We start from the raw sequence: 21801 nt of genomic DNA, 5'->3' as shown, positions 1-21801 counted from the left end.
CATATTGATATATTTCATGGGCTTTTTTTTTTTTTTTTACTAAATACAGAGAGTATACTCAAATTTCAAAGGACTAGTCACAGAAACTGTTGAATAAGCAATTTATAAGAAAATTTCTAATATACAAAAATATTAGAAGTTATATATTTATCATTAAGAAGGTAACATTAGAAATAAACCACACAAAAATGTCCTATGGCCTATCTAATGGAACATTTGAAAACAGCATTCCACATAACGTCTGTATGAAGATGAAAACACAGTTGAGATGTCAAAAATTTTTGAAATGAATGACAAAGATAATACTAGTACATTCCAACATTTATGAGTAAAAGCCAAACCAAAACTCAGGAAATACAATTTATCATCATAGTTTATTCATTAGAAAACTAGAAAAGTAGAAAATACCGTATGTGTTTTACATAAGAAAAAACAAAAAATTATGGTAATAAACGTAGTATTTCTTGATGTGCCAGACATACTTCTAAACCATTAATATATAATCCACCAAGACTTCAAAACAACTTCATGAGGTAGGCAATTATTATGCCTATTTTATAAATAAGAAGTTGAAACAAACGTGCTTAAGTAACTTGCCTAAATTCATCATAACAGCAAGTTGGAAAAATTGGCAGTAATTCTAATCCAAGACTGATAAAATAGTAAAACTAAACTGGTCTGCATCATTAAATTCTAGAGATTCTTTGAAACAACCAAATAAAGCAACCAAACATATAGCAAGTTGGATTAAGTTTTTTAAAAAAAGCAAAAATAAGTATTAGGAACAGAAAAGGATATGAAAATATTATACCCAATTTTTTAGCAATATATTTTATAATCTGGGTGAAATGGATGGTATATAATATAAGTGAATAGATAAAAAAAATCGACTCAAAAAAGAGATTTTAAAAATCTGCATAAACTAATATTTATAGAAGAGACTGAAAGATATTTTAGGATTTACCTTTGAAAGTGGGTGGCCCAGTTCAGTTTTTGGGGTGAGTATATTCATTAATTCAACAAATACTGATTGATCCTTATTCAGAATAAGACAGTCCCTCTACAGAATGCCGTCCCTCTATTAGCAAAGGTCAATCAGGATATTCTTCCTATTTCTTGTCCTCTAACTGCCCCTGGCCCCTACTTTTATGGCTACTCCCTAGAGTCCAAAGATTCTTACCGTTATTTTGTGGTATTTTGTGGCATGAATTGCTTTATTAGTCAGGTGAATTCTTTGTGTCCTTTTTCAGAAAGATGTTTTTCAGTGCATACAGTCACACAGAAATACATATGATTATATTACATAGGATTACATAGAAAACCAATTATATTTAAATGCTTTCTAGCCACAGGAACCTTGGGGGTGAATCTTAAGAATCACATCAAGGTCTTATCATCACTATTTTAATTAATTTTATGACCCTTAAATTCCAGTGAACCTTTAGTGCTGCCCAAGAATCCTACATTTCCATAATCCATTCACTTTCCCACCCTTCTAAATGACCGTTATCACCTTCTATACTCACCTCAACTCTCCCATGTAGTCTCCTAATTCTCCCTCTCTGCAGTAGAAATCACTGTTTTTTGTTTTGAGAAAAATAAAGCAATTTAGATGAGATCTTTTCAAAATGTTACTATTGTATCTAGTTGCTTATCTTCATCTGTGCTCATATACTTTACCTCTTCTCCTATTATTGAAAATTAACTGTCCATGCTCTGCTTTCCAAATGTATATCATATATTTTTTCCTTTTATCTACTTGAGGACATTTTTTCTACAATATTCTGACCTCTCTTTCTCTACAATATTAGCAATTTCTCCCTTTCTACTGGAAAATTCAAATAAAAATAAAAAATAAAACAAAGAACAACAAAATAAAATTGTACCATCTTATGTGGGTTCTAAAGCAAATTACAGTTGAAATGCAATGTTATATTAGTTTCAGGTGTACAACATCATGATTAGACATTCGTATAACTTATGAATTGATTACCCCGATAAGTCTAGTACCCATTCGCTTAGTAATACTTTAAATAAATATTTTTGGAGGAACACATTTTTAAGGTATTATTAAAATATTAGTTAGATTTTTTTGCATTTTAGTTTTTATTACAAATTTATTTTTAAGAGCAGTTAAAGGTTAAAAGCAAACTTGTAATTTTCTATATACTCCTTTCCCCCACATATGCTTAGTTTCCCCCATTATCAATATCCCCCGCCAATGTAGTATATTTGTTACAATTGATGAACTTACATCAATACATCATAATCTACTATAGTCCAAAATTTACATTAAGGTACACTCTTGGTGTTGTATATTCTATGGGTTTAGTCAAATGTATCATGACATGTATCAATAATCATGGTATCAGAGCATTTCCACTCACCTAAAAATCTTGTAGGCTCCATTTGTCTGTCCTTTCACCCTCAGGCCCTTGATACCTGACAACCTAAGTATTTCATTTTAGGGGTGCTAATGTAAATGGAGTGTTTTGAATTTCAAAGTCCTCATGTTCATTGCTGGTATACAAGCAAGCAATTCACTTTTGTATGTTAACCTTGTGTTCTGCAAACTTGCTATCATCACATCCTAGCTCCAGGAGTATATTTGCCAGTGCTTTCAGATTTTTGACATAGATGATCATGTCATCTGTGAACTAAAATGGTTTTATTCCCAATCTGTACACATTTTCTTTTCTTGTCTTATTACATTAGATAGAATTTCTATTATGATGTTGACATAGAGTAAACTTTGAATTTCTCACCATTTAAGTGTTATATATTTTGTAGAGGAGTGAGAAGTATTCTGTAGTCTGCTGATTAGGTTTCAGGCTTATGGTGAGTCTGCTGTGCCCTTGGGCTGTGAACTTCACAAATGTTTCTTAATCCCCCCTCCCCCTTCCCTTTTAATAGGGCAGAAAAGCAGAATGGGCTGGAGTTGGGTATTTCCCTCTCCCAGGTCAGTCAGGTACTTCCCCACAGGTTAAGTTCTGGTTAACTAGTTTTCCCTGAGGTCAGGCCTTGTTAAAGACAGAGTGTTCTGGTGTATTTTAAAGTGATTCTTTTCCCTTCCCCCTACTGGAAGCAAAGGCGAATTTTCCTCTGATATTTACTATTGGAACCTGGTCAAGCTTCTTTCTGGAGGTAAATATCACAGTATTATGGGGGCCCCTCTATGGTTGGATTCCCCTGGAGTTCTTAACTCCTTGACTTGTCTACAATAAGCCTCCAGCAATTCACAATTGCCATTCAGGTTTTCCTGCCTGACAATGGGTCCCTCCACAGTTAGAAGAGACTCCCTGTCTTTGTATCTCCAATCTTGAAGACAGCGGTTTGCCCTGTGTCCTCCCCTATCTTACAGATCCAAGAAGAGTTGCTGATTTTTCAGAATGTTCAGCTTTTTACTTGTTAGAATAAAGTGGTATCTTACAAGCTCCAGACAGTCAGACCAGAAACTGATCTTCTTTGGCTGAGTTGTTTAAATCTTTTTATTTTTCATTTGAAACATTTATTGGTCTATACCATGCATTAAAAAAAAAAAAGTGTAAATCATTCCTGCCCTATGTCTTCTGAATTTCACATTTTCACAGTAGACACTTGTGTTTAGTCTACAACCAATAAAGGTAAATACTATCAATATCTATTGAGCATATTACCTGAAACTTGCTTTGAATAAAAACATTGTTTATCTCAACACATTTGGTAGTCCTCTCTTGCTCTTAAAGTTTTACTTCAAGTTTATATGTAAAAGACACTTCCCCAGGGAGGAATAGTACAAGAATGTTCCTCTTTTGACTTGGGACATCTTATTGATTTCTTCATTTTCTTCACTGTTGGGCTTATGCTTGCCAATACAGCCCCCCGTAGAGAAATTTTTTTAAATTCCCAAATGTTTTGAAGAATGCTTTAGAATATAACTTCTGCCAGAATCTAATTAGACAGGAAACCTGGATTTGGAAAGACATTCTTTATAGCTGGCTTATTTTCTTCTTTACCCCTATTTCAAAAAGAATCATACAAATATTGTCTTCATAATTATTCCTTCTCCTTATTTTTGGCCTTTTCCATAATGGCTTAAAAATTCTTCTAAACAATAAGAACAAATGTTATAAACAAACTCTTTCACATGCTTTTTTCTTCTTCGCATCCTCCTTCTCTTCCTACACTCTGAATAAAAAACAAAGACCAAACCTCACAAAGCAGATTTTCATGAAGCAAATGCAGAAATCACAAATCTAACAAAAATAAGGCATGGGTCAACTTCTCACAACTTATCAATACATTTAGTTCGTCAAAGTGACTTTTTTATTATATCTAAGGACATTGATTCCATTAGCAACAAGCTGGCCTGGTGGTGTAAAGGCTGCTGACCATTCTGGCCTTGATGCTGCCCACAAAAATATGCAGCCTGTTTCAAGTGGAATTTACCCTTTGACCTTTAGCTCCCCCTCTTTTAAACCAAGAAGCATTGTTTGCACTAAGACCAGTTTTCCACCAGCTAAAAGTGTCTGTAGCTTATTACTAAATGATCTTAAATCAGTTCCAGAAAATATGGAATATTTTTTCACATGAGCACAGAAAAAAGCAAAACCTAAGGTTGGCAGTTTTCAAATAAAATAAAACTGGTAGTATTCTTTTAGCTTTTTGTTTATTCTTGGCATTCTGTTTGATTTCAAAGTATTTATGATTAGAATTATATGCATCTGAGAAGATACAGTGATTCCCAATATTTAGATTCTCACTTATTCATCACCTTCCTTAAGTTTACCTTACTTTGCTTTAAAAAATGAAGGAAAATAGTTTGGAGATACTTGTAGAGTTTTCAAAAAACAAGGTTGGTATGTACAAATAAAAGATGTCCAGCAATCAGAAAAAAGAGTTTTGTCTTCTCTTCTTCTAAAGAACAAAGAACGTTGATTGGTCTGGTCTATTGTAAACATAAGATATGCCTAAAAAATAAAGAAAACTCAGAACATTGATAAAAACTGCCTAAATAATCTTATACATACAAATGTAGAGAATATGGTTGGATAATTTGTGATTATCATGTTTAAAAGATCTGTCCTTACCATGTGAACGTTGGCTGTTGTACCTATTTTTATCCTTTCATAATCAAGAAAACTAAAGACTAAAGTAGAGAATTATTCAACTTAGTGCCTGAGGTTAGAAGAGCATCAAAATACGTCTTTGTCTCTCAAATCTTTCTGTTGCTGCTGAACACTTAGCTTCCCATCATAGTAATAATAAAAAAAGCATGGAAGCAAAATTTTATGAAAATGAGCTATAATATACAATGAAAGTGCAAAAAGAAAAGGTAAAATGTTAAAATGCCAAATGCGATTTTCTTGGCTTGATCATTTCAAATTTCAGATTAGAAACTGAGATTTATTTAAGTCTTTTTTGTTGAGGCATAAGGATAGAATTCTTGTCAGAAATTGTTCACTCTTTTTGGCTGTAGTAACGTTATAAATGCTGTAGAAATAATGTTTTTCTTCATAGTCTGCCAATTAAAGTGGCAATAAAGAGTTAACTAAATATATTCACATCTCAAAAGCATTTTAATTTGAATTTTAGAAAAAAGATTGTAGTTAATTCACTTTTAAATGCTGCAAACTTTCTTAATTGTAAGAAGTAAAAATGGAATTTATATTTTAAAAACCATATCATTTGCTATATCAGAGAGACAGATTCAAAAATGATGGGTGATCTCTTTTAAATCAATTCAGAGACTGAGGGCTGAGGGTGATGTCCAGGATGAGGACCATTGATAGTAAAATTATCTATGAACTCTAGTTCACAAAATCTCAAGGGACACAAGAGAAAAGAGATTGTCCATGTACTATTCTCTCTAACTTAATTATTTGATCATGATTCCAGTAACATCTTATTTGTTGCACTAAGAAACAAAATACTTCTTACAATGTCAGTTCTTTAATCCCAAGAAAATGTAATTTCTGAAACAGATACTGTTTTTCAGATAGTTAAAATTATTTTTTAAAAAGTGAGAGTTGGGGAAAGAAACATTTTCCAAAGTGTTTCCATTCTCCAAAATGGTCATTTTCAAAGAATCACACAGATTAGGTATTATTATTCTTTTTCTTTTTTTTAACCCTCACCCAAGGATATTTTTCCATTTTTTGTTCAGATAGAGTGGGAAGGAGAGAGGAAGAGAGAGAAACATTGACGTGAAAGGGACATATCGAGTGGCTGCCACCCACACAACCCAACCAAGGCCAGGAACAAACTGCAACTGAGGTATGTGTCCTTAGTGGGAAAGGAACCCGGGACTCTGTGGTCCGCAGGACGACGCTCTAACCGCTGAGCCAAACCGGCCAGGGCGTTATTCTTATTCTTGATTGGTTGTGACAAAGAAAGGTGAAAGGGATACAGGAACAGGTAAATTGTAGATAATTAAAAAAAAAACACAAACAAACAAACAAAAAACCCAGTTTATTATTATATTCACAAAATTTAGTTATATAATTCACTGAGTTTTAGAAATGTATATCTTTGGATAACACACACCACAATCATGACATAGATTATTTTCATCACCCTAATGAATTTCCTTGTGCTTTTTTGTTGCCAACTGACCACCAACCTCTGGCAACAACTAATCTGTTTTCTATCTTTGTCTTTTTCAGAATTTCTCATGATAAGAATTATAAAGTATCAGTCTTTTTATTCTAATCTTTTTCTTTTAGCATAGTACTTTGAAATTCATTTATATTGTTATGTGTATCAGTAGTGTGTTTTTTTTCTTTTTATTGTTGACTTGTATTCTATCATGTGGATATTTGAAAAATAAGGTATTCACCAATTGATAAATAAGAGTTTTTGTCTATTCTTATTAATTCCTTTTCAATATTTAAATTTGTGCCTTTGTGAGAACCTATGTTTTCATTTCTCTTGGGCAAATATCTAGGATTGGGATTGCTGGGTCATATTATAAGTGTGTATTTAACTTCACAAGAAATTGTCAAATTGTTTTCTAAAATGGCTATTACTATTTGTATTCCCATAAGCAGTGTATTAAGAGTTCTAGTTGCTCCACATCTTCAACCATGCTATGTATAGTCAGTATTTTAAAGTTTATTCATTCAAGTCAGTAGATAGAAGTATCTCACTGTGATTTTAATTTACATTTTTCTAATAAATAATGCTGTCAATTTTTATGTGCTTATTTTCAGTTAATTGGAAGAATATATATTTAAACCTTTTGCTCATTTTTGTTCATTTTAAAAACAAGGTTGATTGTCTTTTTATTGCAGAGTTTTAACATAGACTCACATATTCTGGATTGAAGTTTTCCTTTTTATAAAAAAATAATTTTTCTTTATTGATTTTTAGAGAGAGAGAAGAAGGGAGAAGGGAAGAGAGAGAGAGAGAGATTGATTAGCCACCTCCTACATGAACCCCACTGGGGATCAGGCCCACAACCTGGGCGTGTGCCCTGACCAGGAATCAAACTGATGACCTCTTGGTGCATGGGTTGATGCTCAACCACTGAGCCACACCGGCTGGGTGAGTTTTCCTTTTTTATTTTATGTATTTATGTATTTATTTATTTATCCTCACCCAAGGACATTTTTCCATTTTTTGTTCAGATAGAGTGGGAGGGAGAGAGAGGAAGAAAGAGAAAGAAAGAGAGAGAGAGAAACATCAACGTGAAAGGGACACATAGAGTGGCTGCTACCCACAAGACCCATCCAGGGCCGGGTACAAATCATAACCGAGGTACGTGCCCTTAGCAGGAACCAAACCTGGGTCTTTCTGGACTGCAGGCCAATGCTCTAACCACTGAGCAAAACCAGCCAGGGCAAGTTTTCCTTTTTTTTAAGAGAATAATATTTTTTGAGGAGAGTGAAGTCCATTGCATCACTTTTTTTCCTTTATGGATCTAGCTTTTGGAATATCTAAGAAACTTTGAGTGTCCCTAAAGTCACAAAGATTTTTCTCCTTTGTTTTCTTTTGCTAGATTTACAGGTTTAGCTTTTACATTAAATATTTGATCACTTCAGGTTAATTTATGTTCATGGTGTATGGTAAGGGTAAAAATTTCTTCATTTTTATACATAAGTATCTAACTGTGCTAGAACTATTTTTGAAAAGACTTCTTTAACCCCTTTTATTACCTTGGCATATTTGTCAAAATCATTTAATCACATTTGTGTAATTTTATTTCTCAACTCTCTATTCTATTTCATTGACCTAAATGTTTATTCTTTTGCCAATGCCACAATGTCTTACTGTAGCTTTTTAGCAGTATTGAAATAGAGTAAGTCCTCCAATTTTGTTCTTTTTCTTTTTCTTTTCTTTATCCTTACCCAAGAACACTTTTGCATTTATCTTCAGATAGAGCAGAAGGGAGAGAGGAAGGAAGAGAGAGAGAAACATCGATGCAAGAGAGACACATCGACTGGTTGCCACCCACACGACCCCAACTGGGGCAGGGGATAAACTGCAACCAAGGTACGTGCCCTTAACTGGAACCAAAACCAGGACTCTCTGGTTCGTGGGCTGACACTCTAACTGCTGAGCCAAACCGGCCAGGGACAATTTTTTTCTTTTTCAAAATTATTGTGGTTAGTTTAGTTTTTTGCATTTCACATACATTTAGAATCAGCTTGTGATTTTTACCAAAAAGTCTGTTTATAGATTGTTTTTAAACATGTTTTTATTGATTCTAGAGAGTGAAGGAAAGAGAGAGAAACATTGATGGACTGCTTCCTGCAAACCCCCTACATGGGATCAAGCCCACAATCTGAGCAGGTCGCTCAAACACGTGACCTTTTGGTACACGGGACATCACTCAACTAACTGAGCCACACCAGCCAGGGCAAGCCTGCTTAGATTTTGGTTGAGATTGCATTGAAATCTATAATCAGTTTATCTAAGTCTTTCTTTTATCTTTCAGTGAAATGTTATAGTTTTCAATGTATACTCATTACACATCTTGTTAAATTTATCCCTACATATTTTACCTAATGGCATTTAAAATCCAACTGTATGCTGCTGGTATATAAGAATACCATTAATTTTTTACGTTGACTTGGTGTTCCATTACCTTGCTAAACTCTCTCTCTCTCTCTCTCTCTCTCTCTCTCTCTCTCTCTCTCTCTCTGTCTCTCTGTCTCTCTGTCTGTCTGTCTCTCTCTCATTTTAACTGAACAAAGAATGAAGAGGTGGGAAGATTTTAAGATTGGTTCACTCAGTATTATATACTATGTTCAAGAATATAAAATTTTTTATAGTTTAGCTCTGCCATCACCATCATGTTGGCTTTGATCTCAGGTTTATTTTGTCAGAGTCAGGAAATGACTACTAAAGCTTCAGACAGCATATTCTCACACAGAGGCACACATAATCCAAAGCCTAAATCAGAAAATGCTTTTTCCGATGCCTGTTTAAATGAGATTTACCAAATACTCTTTTCTTCTAAGACTTATTCATCAAAATTTAATTGCAAGCCCATTCTTGTACAAATATGGACAAGGAGACCAGACTTACCATGATTGGCTCTCACTAATCAAGACTTGTGCTGGGTCTGTTGAAATGCCCAGCCCCTTCTAAAGCATGTGACTGCCCCATCCCCAAACCAATTCAGGTTCTCTTCACAAAGAAGGGTGGGAGAGAATGGCTAATGGGTAGTCAAAAAGAGAGTTTTTCAGGTCCCTGATAATTTTAAAAATCATTCTATATGGTTTTAATTACTTGACCACAGAATGATAAAAATAATTATTTGAACTTGACTTACATACATCAAATGTGTTACGAGACAGGGACATGGAATATTATCTATATCCTATTCATGACTGGTCTAAGTCAAATCTTAATAGACAAATTAATGGAACAACAAGCCAAGTATAGGACTATAATAATTATACACAGGTTTTAGAAAAACCTTTATTCCTCTTTGATAAGCAATTCTATTTAAAGTTTTCCACAGTTATAAACTTAAGGTTAATCTTATTTTAGTGAAACAATGGCAACGGAAAAATCCTTATTCATGTTATTTTTGGTTGTTATAAATAATGGCAGAAATGACTAAGCGTATATCTGGAATCTTAAAAAAAGAAAGACATTAAAGTAACCAAAAAGAAACTGGCTAAGTAACACACATAAGAAGAATATAAAATAACAAAGCATAATGTTGTTCATTGATCTCTTAAAATAGATATTCATCTGTGAAAGTGCTTGAGACTCCAAAAGGGGCTACTTAATTAAAAATAAATTCAAAATAAGCACTGAAGTGAACATTTAGACAGTTCTTTCACTTATTTTCTTCCTAAAAAAAAAGAGTATTTTTGGTGTATGTGATACTATTCTCTGAACCCCCTCCCTCCTAAAAATATCTTATGTCCAAAAACCTTTAATAAAGCACTTGAGATTTAAAGGTTAAAACTTTAAATTTGAAAGTTAAAAGTATAATAGCATTGTTATTAACAAATTAGACTATTTTGTGTTCAACGGGTAAGTCCTTATATTCCTGTATGATAGTAACTTTACAAAATCATATTTTCTGACATTATTTAATATACTTTAATACATCCATATACATGGTGTGTGTGTGTGTGTGTGTGTGTGTGTGTTCAAACCATGACCCCAACAAGCACCATGCACGATATAAACTCTGGCATCAAGGAAAATAAACTGGAACATTAAAATACTTTCATTTTTCCCCAGCCAGAGGGGCTCAGTTGGTTGAGCATCATCCTATGCACTGGAAGTTTGCAGGTTTGATTCCTGGTTTAGCACATGCCCAGGTTTCAGGCTTGATACCCAGAGAAGGGCATGCAGGAGGCAGCCCATCAGTGTTTCTTTCTCTCTCATCCTTTCCCTTCCTTTCTCTCTAAAAATGAATACAACTTTTTTTTTAAATCCTCACCCGAGAATATTTTTAAATTTATTTTCAGACAGAGTGGGAGGGGGAGAGAAAGAAAGAGAGAGAGAGAGACATCGATGTGAGAGATACACATCTATTGGTTGCCTCCCACATCACCCCAACCAGGGCCAGGAACTGAACTGCAACTGAGGTACGTGCCCTTGACTAGAATCAAACCCACAACTCTTTGGTTCATGTGCTAGTGCTCTGAAAGCTGAGCCAAACTGGCCAGGGCAACAAAAATATTTTGAAAAGTACTTTAGGTTTTTAGCATTTGGGAGGTTCACAGAGTCTCTGGGAATATTCAGCCCCGGTAGCTGGGGCAAAGCAGTGGATGACAGTTTCACCAACTCCGCCCAGTGTCTGCCAAGGGCTGAGGCTGGTGAGCATGGGACAATGGTAGTATGTTGGAATGGTGTATATTGTCACACTCCTAAACCACCTCAGTCTGCTAACTCAGTAAACACCATATAAATCATATCCCAGGGTGAAGAAAGAGGGAGAGTAGAGGCCAGGGTTTCTGAGTCCAAATGGCCTAGTAGTGCCCCAGGGTCCTGGGGGTGGTGGTGGTGGTTAGGAGTCAAAGGAACTGTAAGAACTGGAGACTATTCCAAAAAAAGGAAGATGAAGGTTAAATATATATTAACTAGAGCATGTAGGGTTAGTGACTTTCTAATCCTTTCTCAGATTCCCAGCCATATATAGTTTTTCAATTTTCAGAGTATCCACAATTAAATAAACATTTTAGAGGGTAAAATTCTCCTTCTGAGAATAACTTGTATATTATTATCTTCAAATCAGAGAGTCTGGGAGGTCAAATACCCAGTCAGTCTGGAATGTTGTGGAAGATGCTAGCGATATAGTGATGAGCAAGGCAGTGTTTATTCTTTCTACTCTCCTTACCTCCACCCTGACTCTTTACCCCAAGCCTGTATATAGACACAATTCTCTTCCACTTGCAATAAAACAAAACCATGCAAAACAATGCAAATGAAACTGCATTGACTCAGCAACCCTTTTGGACGACTGATCTGTGACCTAGCTAACTTTATGAAAATGTCTTCATTGCCATCCTGATATATTTACCGCTCCACTAGGCAAAAATGTGGAAGGTTTCCCAACTGCCACATCCTTTTAGTTATTCTTGAATTTGCTTCTCTGAAGTGACGGCCTTTTTTGTCTACTCTCTCAGTTTTGGAACTCTCAACTCCCCTGTCTTCTGTGACTCCACTTTTCCTTGTTTGACATTAGGGATCTGACTGCTTCTTTTCAGCTTTCTCCCCACTATTTTTCTGTTCTTTGAAACTTGCATGTCGTCACAAGTGTCTGACGTCTCTTGCACGTGGCTAGCAGAAATAGTGCTGATGCTCTCTATTCTATTTATCCAGTCAGACCTCCTTGGCTTATTGTGCCAGCTAGACAGAAGCACTTGAAAATCTTACTAACATCTGAAACTCCAATGTCTGTTAGAATGTCACCAAATTCACCAAAATAAACTTATTATATCACGCCAAACCTCCTCCTTCCCTTTGTGGCCAATATATGTTATCCACAGGACTCATTCGAAAGTGAATATGGGAATCAACTTCAACTTTTAGCCCACCTCATTCATTCATTTAATCACAAAATGTAATAGAAGCAGCCTGTTAGCATAATGATTTTGATGTACGTGTTGGACGCTGGTGCCTCTGGGGAAATCCTGGTCCCTTTTAGTTACCAGGCCTGTAACTTTCAGAAGCTACCTAACCTCTCTGTGCTGGTCTGACCATCTCTAACATGAAGAAAGCAATGCAAAGATAGACACCCGTGTGATAACATAAATTAGCTGAGAGGATGGACATAAAGGGAGGGTGACGGAGAGGATTAGTAACCTTTTCTTGGTACGTGTTTTTTCAAGACTTGAAAAGAGAACATATTATTTTGTAAATTAAACAATTTATAAAGAAAAAAAATGAAAACAGTTATTTAACTAAAAGGTCCTAGATCCTATAGTCATTATTTAAGTCCCCAAAATCATTATTCTGAGTGGTGAGGATCACAGTATCATGCTTTTGTAATTTTCTGATTACTGGTGGCCATGGTCAGTAGTAAGTGCTTCCTCTCATTAATTCAGATTGCTCAGAGGTTCGTTTTCTTAGTTTGCCTATAGTGAGGAGCAGCTTAATAGTGTTCAACAGTATTTGAGGACTGCCCGAAAGATACTACTTGCTATGTATTATGTTGTGAGAACTACAATTTCTCTACTAATTTTGGTTTCAGAGAATTCTCTGAAATATCATGATTTGTAGAAATCCTTTGAAGAGAAGAGGGTATTTCCTAAAATTTTAATCATTTTGGATTGTTTTTAAACATACGTGTTCTTTAATTTGCATAGCAAATGTAATATCGCTTTGAATATTATGAAATGAAAGACAGTGGCACACAAGGAACAAGAAGTAGAAATATTAATGACAATTACACCGGCTCCACTGAATAAATTAAATAACCCAGTGCACCATAATAAATTTTTCTCTGCCAATAATATATATCATATTCCAATAGAACTTTCTCCAGCTTTTGCCCATCTAATAGCTTTATTATAGAAAGTGTTAGCCGATATTAACCACTTACTGATAAATGTAAGAAAACTGCCTGTCACTTATCTGTTTATACGTTGTCGTCTCAAATAGGGCCGAGTAGTCTGATTTCAAAGTGACAGCTGGTGGTGTCTCTTCCTGATACATGCTAATCCAGTTTTTATTATGGAAAAACTGCCTGTGCTTTCAGACAGCGAAAGGGAGTTGCTAAATGTAATCACTAAGGAGGAACCTTGGGATCGCAAACATAAAAGACTAAAATGAACAGTTTTCTCATTACAGAATGGTTTCCTGATTAAATACAGATTAAGGGCAGGGAGAAATCATTTAGAGAATTAAATAGCATTCTCCATTGTGTATATACACATAGAATCACAGATACACACATCTTTAAGTGGATATGGGTATCAAGTTATATGCACATAGATATAGATATAGCTTGGGTACAGCATAGAATGCAATACCACATACAGCCATAACATTTGCTCTCTCTTAATATACTCATAAAACAGTTTAAGAGGATGTGGATCAATTCCCATTTTCAGGCTCATTGGGGGGGGGGGGCAGGGCATAAAAGAAGCAGTTGTCATTTAAATAAAGTGTGACTTTGAGATGGGTCACTGCTGTGGTTTTATTGTATCACTCTAATGTATACTGACTTGTATCAGAGAAGTGAAGAATTGCCCACTATTGTTTCCCCAGAGAGGGAATGAAAGGCTAAGAGAAAGCTATCGAGAAGGACTTGGTGGTTGCTGCACCGTAGCTGCATAACAGACGCCCCAGAAATGAGAGTGTGTAGTATTCATAGAAGCGTACCTTCCTCATACTCTACTTTGGGATCTTGATGCCATTTGTACTATATAATAAACAGCTCTCTCAAATTTTAACTCCTAGCTGTCAATTGAAAAGGCCACCTAACTATTTCATTAAGCCCTAATTAATAATACACTTCAATAAAAATAATTTCTTTACTCCATAATTTATCAGCATGTTGAATACCTTGCCCAATACTTATTGCTAGAATAAAATAAACATCCTATTTGTGGGAGGATAGGAAGGTTGTTTAATTGACAAAAGAATAGATGAAGAGTCAAATTAAAAAGAAATAATCCCTTTTCTTCAATATCTATAGTTGTTGTGGCCACAATTATTTTGGACTTCAGATCACAAGTACAAATAACTGTGCTGGAGTTAGGTAGTTATGTCAACAGCTGACCAGTTGCCTGCCCAATAAGCCATCTGACCTCATTTTGAAAGTATAAGTCCTCACAGTTTCTTTGCCCTTGGTGCAATTTGTGACCACACACATTTCTGGGTGCAGAACTTGGCACAAATAGTACAAATCAAAGGTCTAGTGGCAACTCCTTCCAAAATCTACCTCTCAGTGTGAACAAACTCTTCTTTAACCAGTCTGTGGATTCAGAAACACAAATAATCATGCCCAGAAACAAAAATTAATTTGAGAAGCCTAAACTAATACTGCTCTTGACTATAAGGGAGCATCTTAGTTCACTTGGGTTGCTGTAACAAAATATCAGAAACTGAGTAACTTACAAACAACAGAAATTTATTTCTCATGGTTCTGGAGGTGGGCAAGTCTAAGATCAAGGCCCACAGAGTCTGTGTCTAGTGAGGGTCTGCTTTCTGGTCATAGGTTGTGCTTTCTTGTTATGTCCTTACATGGTAGAGGGGGTGAGCTAGCTCTGGAATCTCTCTTGTAAGTGCACCCCTACCAACCCCTTATATCCCAATTACCTCCCAACGGCTCCATTCCTAATACGATCTCTTTGAGGGTTAGAATTTCAACATATGAATTTGGGGGTGGGGGACATAAATATTGAGACCAAAGCAGGTGGTAGAAGACTGTAACTCAAAGTTTAAAGAAGTCATAGTCAGTCAAGTAGTAGACAATGGACTCTCTAAATGGGCATTTTTTTTTTTTTTTTTTTGTATATTTGATGGCTTTTCATCATCCATAACTAAGGAAAGGCTTCAGAGACCACTGTGGCAATACTAATGTCAAAACCATTAGATTAACTGATCTGTTGTTTATGAGGAGGAATGGTAGGAAGACCCCCTCTGCATCCACAATGCTGCGAGACCATATCGTTATTTACAAAATGGACCCTATTGTTTTTAACTTTTTTAGAAATAATAGTGTTGGCATCCATTTTATGTTTGCATTCTGTGGTATTATAAATAGGGACCAGGGCTGTTAAATGCTAACCTCAGAAATCGGGTAAAAAAAATAACATGGGAAAATTATATAATTACTAGTCCACAATGATTCAGTTATGCTATTGTAAAACAGGCTCAAAAGACAATATTTCTATTTCAAGAGTGTTGATACTATAGTGATGGCTATCATATATGAGATAATAAAACATAAAAATAATGAAGTTTTCCTACCAAATGTCCTATATTTTTTTGTTCTAAAGTTTGTAGAGTATTTTCAGAGTAACCAAATTAGCTAATGCAATAGAAAAATATGTAAGGATTAAATTCATATTTTGAACCATGGAAAGAAAATATTCAACAACAGAATTAATGATATAAAATAAGTCAAAAAAATAGTGATGCATAGAGGTTCTAATTTAAAATACACATGCATCTATCAATCATTTAGGACATATTTTGTCTGGATAGATTGACTTGACCTCATATGGACCTCACCTACAATTCTGAACAGAGAGTCAGAAGACCTAAATTCTAGTCCTCAGGACAAACTACCTCAGTTTTTCTCACTGGTAAAATAAATCTTATAATAATTGACTTTTATTCTTCATAGGTTCCATTTAGACTTATTTCCTGTGTATCTTTTCTTTTCCAATTCTATCATCCATACTCAAGCTCATAATTATAAAAAAAAAATGTAGTTTTTTCTCAATAATTTTTAAAAAATTACATGTTCAATGTGAACTACAGAAACATTTAGAAAACAATCGAAGGATAACAAACTCTCAGTGTTTTATCACCCAGCATACGCTACTCTTAATATATTTGCATACATTTCTTTTTTATGCATGCTTTTTACATCATTGACATTTTGGTATTTTTTTTTTTTTTTTTTCAGAAAAGAATATTAAGCTATACAAATTATTTACTGTCACTAACATTTCACTTAATACATGCATTCTGAAAGAACATTTTATTTATTTGAATAAGTAAAACATGCATGTGGTTCAAAATGAACACGAGGCGTGCCGTGAACATCCACCGCCTTCTTCAGTCTGTCTCCCATCCGGCTAGTATCCTCCCAGACGTACTCATTCTTGCCAGCTTCTTGTATCTTCTTCTAGAGAGAATCCTTGCGCACATAACTGCATAAAAATACCACTTTATTTACTGCTATATACATCAACATACTTTTTAAAAAAGTGTATATTTAAAAAATGTATATATACACACAATTGCTTAAAACAAAAGTGTAGATCATTCTGTTCCTTGCTTTAACAAGGACATTTTACAACAAATTTAGTCAAGTTAAATTGAATCACAAAAGTTTCATTACCTTATCTTTACTGTTAATATTTTACATCAGAATTATCCATAAATAAAGTATTTCATCAAGTCTATAAAGTTATAACCACCCAGTGAAATATTTACTAAGCTAAGGATTATTGAATGAGTTCAGAAAACATAAGAAAGTCGTGATTTTTTTAAAAGGCACTGTAATTGAGATTTTATTATGTTTTTGGCAGAGCCAGCCAGCCACTGAGCTACATTATGATTCTTTGTCAAAAAATATGAAATATTTTGTTATTCTCACTGGTATCCTCTTTAATGATAACGTAGCTATTCAAATATGCAAATATCTATAAATGTTTTTTCTGCTCATTCAATCAGTTCCTGAAAGTGGTAAGTTAAAATCTCCCACTACTATTAATTATATACGTTTCAAATTCTTGTAATAGTTTTTTTCTTACATGTGTTGAGGTTATTTTTCTAAGCACCGAGAGGTTTAGCATTATTATACCTTCCTGATGAATTGTTATTTTTATTGTAATTGAATGACCCCTTTTGTCTCTAAATCACTTTTGCCTTAAAGCCTAATTTTGCTGATACTCATATTGCCGCACCAGCTGCTTTGGGATAGTATTTGCCTGGTTCTAGGTGTGTCTCTTATAAAGAGCATACGTGCAGATCTTTAAAATCTAACCTTAGAAACTGCCTTAAAAGGAAAGTTTTATTTATTTTTTTTTACCTTTTTAAGGATAACCCATGTATATGAATTGTGGTTTTATGAGTTTCATTTACAACAGTTTTTTTTTTCACTTATTTCTTTTCTATTTTTATTTATTTATTGACTACTTTTGTAGCTCCTCTGGAGCCCTAACCTTTCCCAAGCCTTTTGCTTTCACAGTTTGGAACTCATTTTTTGTTCTTTTATCTAATTAATTAATTAATTTATTTTGTTGGTTACCCTTGGGTTTTAGCAGGCAAACAATTTTTACCCAGTAAGTCCACAGGCATATCTTTTCTCGTCATACTATGTAATGAGCAGCATACTTTAAAACCTTATTTTCATTTTTATGGTACTATTATCTTGTTTTTTAGTTTCATTTTATTTTTAATCCCACCAAATGTGAATTATTATTATTGTTTTATTTTACATTATAAATGTTTGTTAAATGAATATAAATACAGGTAGAATTTTTACTACATATTCATGTGAATTACCAGCTTTTGTTTTTATTTCTCTCCCTAAATGGCTGTTTTGTTTTGTTTTCTACCTAGAAGTTTTAAAGTTTTGGGCAAAGATAAAGCTCCAGTCTTTCTCAAACTGTTAGGTTTGCTGTTGCTGTTTTTAGGTTGTATGAAACATTAAAACTGCATTTCCTAATTGAAGGTCCTAAAATTTGGAGAAATTTCACCTAGGTTCCTACAACATTGGCTACTAACAGTACCATCAGCTTTAGGCTTCATTTTCTCTTTGACACTCAGGGACTTCTCTTCCGGTAATCTTTAAGGAATTATATATTAGCCATATTTCTATGTACTGTAGTTAGAGAGAAATCTACCAAGGTTTAGTTCAAAATGTTACTAAAACCAAAATTTATATGTGTAAAAAAACAATTTCATATTCTATAGTTCCATTTAACCTTATAAGTACTTTCTTATGTGACCACAATTTCTTTGCAAATCTCATTTTCCATCATTTTATAATATTCTGCGTTTTCAACTCAAAATGTTTAAGTTTAATTCTTGACTCTGCCTCTTTCATAGCTTAAAAATCTTGAATCAGGTGCTTAATCCCTTTGTGCCAGTTTCTTTATCCATAAACTGGGGAAATTAATACCACAAAATTGTTATGGAAAACAAATGATTTTATACTCGTGGAAACTTAGAGTAATGCCTGGTGTCCTTATATTATTCAATAAATGCTACTTTTCTTGTTATTTTATCTTTATTATCACCTTCTACCACTACCACCATCGTCATCATCATCATCAATGTCACCATCCACCCCCTTGGGCAGAAATTGCTTCCTATCTAAATTCAGCAATATAAATAGTGCTTTGATTAGCATGTCTTTAAACAATCTTTATTTGCACATTTTCTTAGAATCAATGTTAATAATAGAATTTTAAGGCATAGAGTATGGTCATTTTAAAGTTGTTTTTCTTTTAAAATACAGATTCCCAAATGTTTTATTGTATTATAAATTATTTTCTTCCAATTTTATTACTCTTCAATATGTCTGCTGGTGGTGTCTGGTTCCATTTCCCCTTGACCTTTCTGAACTTATTTCTATGTGTGGTAGACTGAGGCATGCTCTTGTGCCTGGGGCTCTCTCTGTCTCTGCCATCCCAGGAACTTGTTTGACCACAGGTGGGGCAAGCTGGAAATGCTGGGATACCCTCAGCGGCAACCTTCAATCAAATCAGTAAGGGTCAGAGGGGATGGGTAAATGCTCCAGTCCTCCCATCTTTGGATGGGATAACTATAAGATGTGTTCCACATGGTTCCTCACAGGGTACCCAGTGATGCTGAGCCCCAGAGCCCACAGAGGCAGCCCATCCTTAATGCACCGCGAATGCTTTCTCCCTCCTTTTCCCACTTTCTCTCTCCTTCGCTGGTGCTTCCTGAGATTTCTTCCAAATGAACTATGTGCCTGCCTAGGATGATAGGCCTTCTTATCTCTGTTGGTGAATTTTTCCACAACTCATCTTTGTGAACATTCCCAGCCTCCTCCAATCAGGGAATTGTTTGAGCATCCCTCTGAAGTCCGCATTGTGACTGCTTTCTTCACACATTTGGCTCTGGCATAACTTCCTTTTAATGTCTGTCCTACTCTGTTGTAATGTCTCATGCTTAATCCTTCAGAGATAGAGGCTCTACTTTCAGGCTTCCATAATACATATTTATTATTTAAAAATTAGCATATATTGAAAAGAAAAACAAAAGTATTTTCTTATCATGCTGTTTAAAAATAACAATGTCAGGAATTTGAAATATTTTATTCTCAACTTTATTTTAATGATCCTAACATTATTGTGAGGATACACTATGTGCCAGGCATTTTGGTAAGTGTTTTGTACATGGAATCTTGTACAACACTGTGAAGGATGCTGTTAACTGACCCTATTTACAAATTAGGAACCTAAGGCTTAAAGAGTTTATAAAATTCTTCTTCTGAGGAATGGGGTAGTACCAGAGATGTGTAAGTGACAATCCCCAGAAGAGGGGGTGGTGGGGAGAGATGAACCACAGAACTTATATGCATGTGTGCATGAACAATGGACTTGGACAACAAAGCTGGGGACAGGGTGGGGAGGGAGGGGGAGGGGGAAATCAGTGGGGTAAAAGGAGAAAAATCTGTAACAAAAATAAATAAATTAAAAAAAACAACAGATGCTATTAAACGGTTAAGTTGAGACTCAAACATATGTCTGTCTAGTTGACATTCTTATTCTCCTAACCACTTTCACTTGCTGTCTCTGGATTTAAGTATATACAAATGAAGTAATCATAGTCTCCAAAGATGATGCCTTATCATTAACCCTCTTAATTCTCTATGTGTAAACATCATCTATCTGCCACTATCTGTCTGTTTCTTTTTTTTCACTATCATCATCATCATCATAAGAATCATCATTTGTTTTTTTTATATAATAAAAACTGATGAATCTATCATTCAGCTTGAAATTTAAGAAAAACTCTTATCTGTAAGTTTCCCCCAATCCTATCACTCAAAACCCTTACTGATAATTACCTTGTTTTCCTTTTTTTATATGTTCATTGCATTGATGTGATGTGGTTGTGCTATTTTAGACTCATACAAAGGGTATCATGCTGAAACTAATTGTTTTAGATTTTCTTTTTTAAATTTAATACATGTTCAGATTCAACCATATTGTTGCATACCACTGTAGTTAAGTCTTTTGACTACTACATAATATTCTAATTGATATTACAAAAATGTATATATCTACTCTCCTCTGATGAACATGTAGACTTCTAAGTTTTTGCTATTGTGAACAATGCTTCTATGAACATTCTTATATATGGTTTCTTTCTCTATTTACAAAAACTTCTAATTTAATTTTAAAAATTACCTATCTTAAGCATTTATCTTATTAAATTAATTTTAAAAGTTTTATTTCTACAATTAAATTGCTACTTAATAATCTATTGTATACTTTACTTAATAGCTCCCTGTTGTAATTTGCACATAGTCCCATTTTTTTTTTTTATGATAAACAATTCTGTGATGAATTGCACATTTTCACATGTAGGAGGATCCAGTTATGATCCATGTAAATTACTGGCATCAAGATGGAGACTACAGATGATCATATATACCAAGATTAGACTCTATGAGTCTGTGGAGTCAATGACAAGGTCTCAACTGTACAATTAGAATGTGCTTTTGTCATCTGACAAGAGTTGACACTATGTAATTGCAACCATAATGGCATCCAACCTTTTTTTTTTTTTTTCCTTGCCTTCAATAAATTGTGGATTAATTCAGGTCTGAAGTCAAAAAGTTCTATTGACACATTTGATGGAACTCAATGTGAAAAGCTAAGCTTTCTGAGGAGAAAACATAATTTATCATTTGAAAATGGCTCAAATTAGTCTTGATGAGAACTAATTTAAATGTTTATTTGACTTAAGGTCTCTGTATACATGTTGTTAAAAGGAAATCTAATTAACATGATTCTGAATCAAATAAAATAGGACACATAGGGCCATAGATGTCTTTTTGCTAACTTCCAGAGTCCTAGCTGTTCATCTCATTTCATAAACTCACCTTCCTCTCAGAAATATATTTTCACTTCTGTTTATGAGCATATCAGAGAGACCTAACAAGGTATTTCACTTACTTAACACTTT

This window comes from Molossus molossus, unplaced genomic scaffold (genome assembly GCF_014108415.1).
Source record: "Molossus molossus isolate mMolMol1 unplaced genomic scaffold, mMolMol1.p scaffold_m16_p_11, whole genome shotgun sequence".
NCBI lineage: Eukaryota > Metazoa > Chordata > Mammalia > Chiroptera > Molossidae > Molossus > Molossus molossus.
This window is presented reverse-complemented; position numbering follows the sequence as displayed.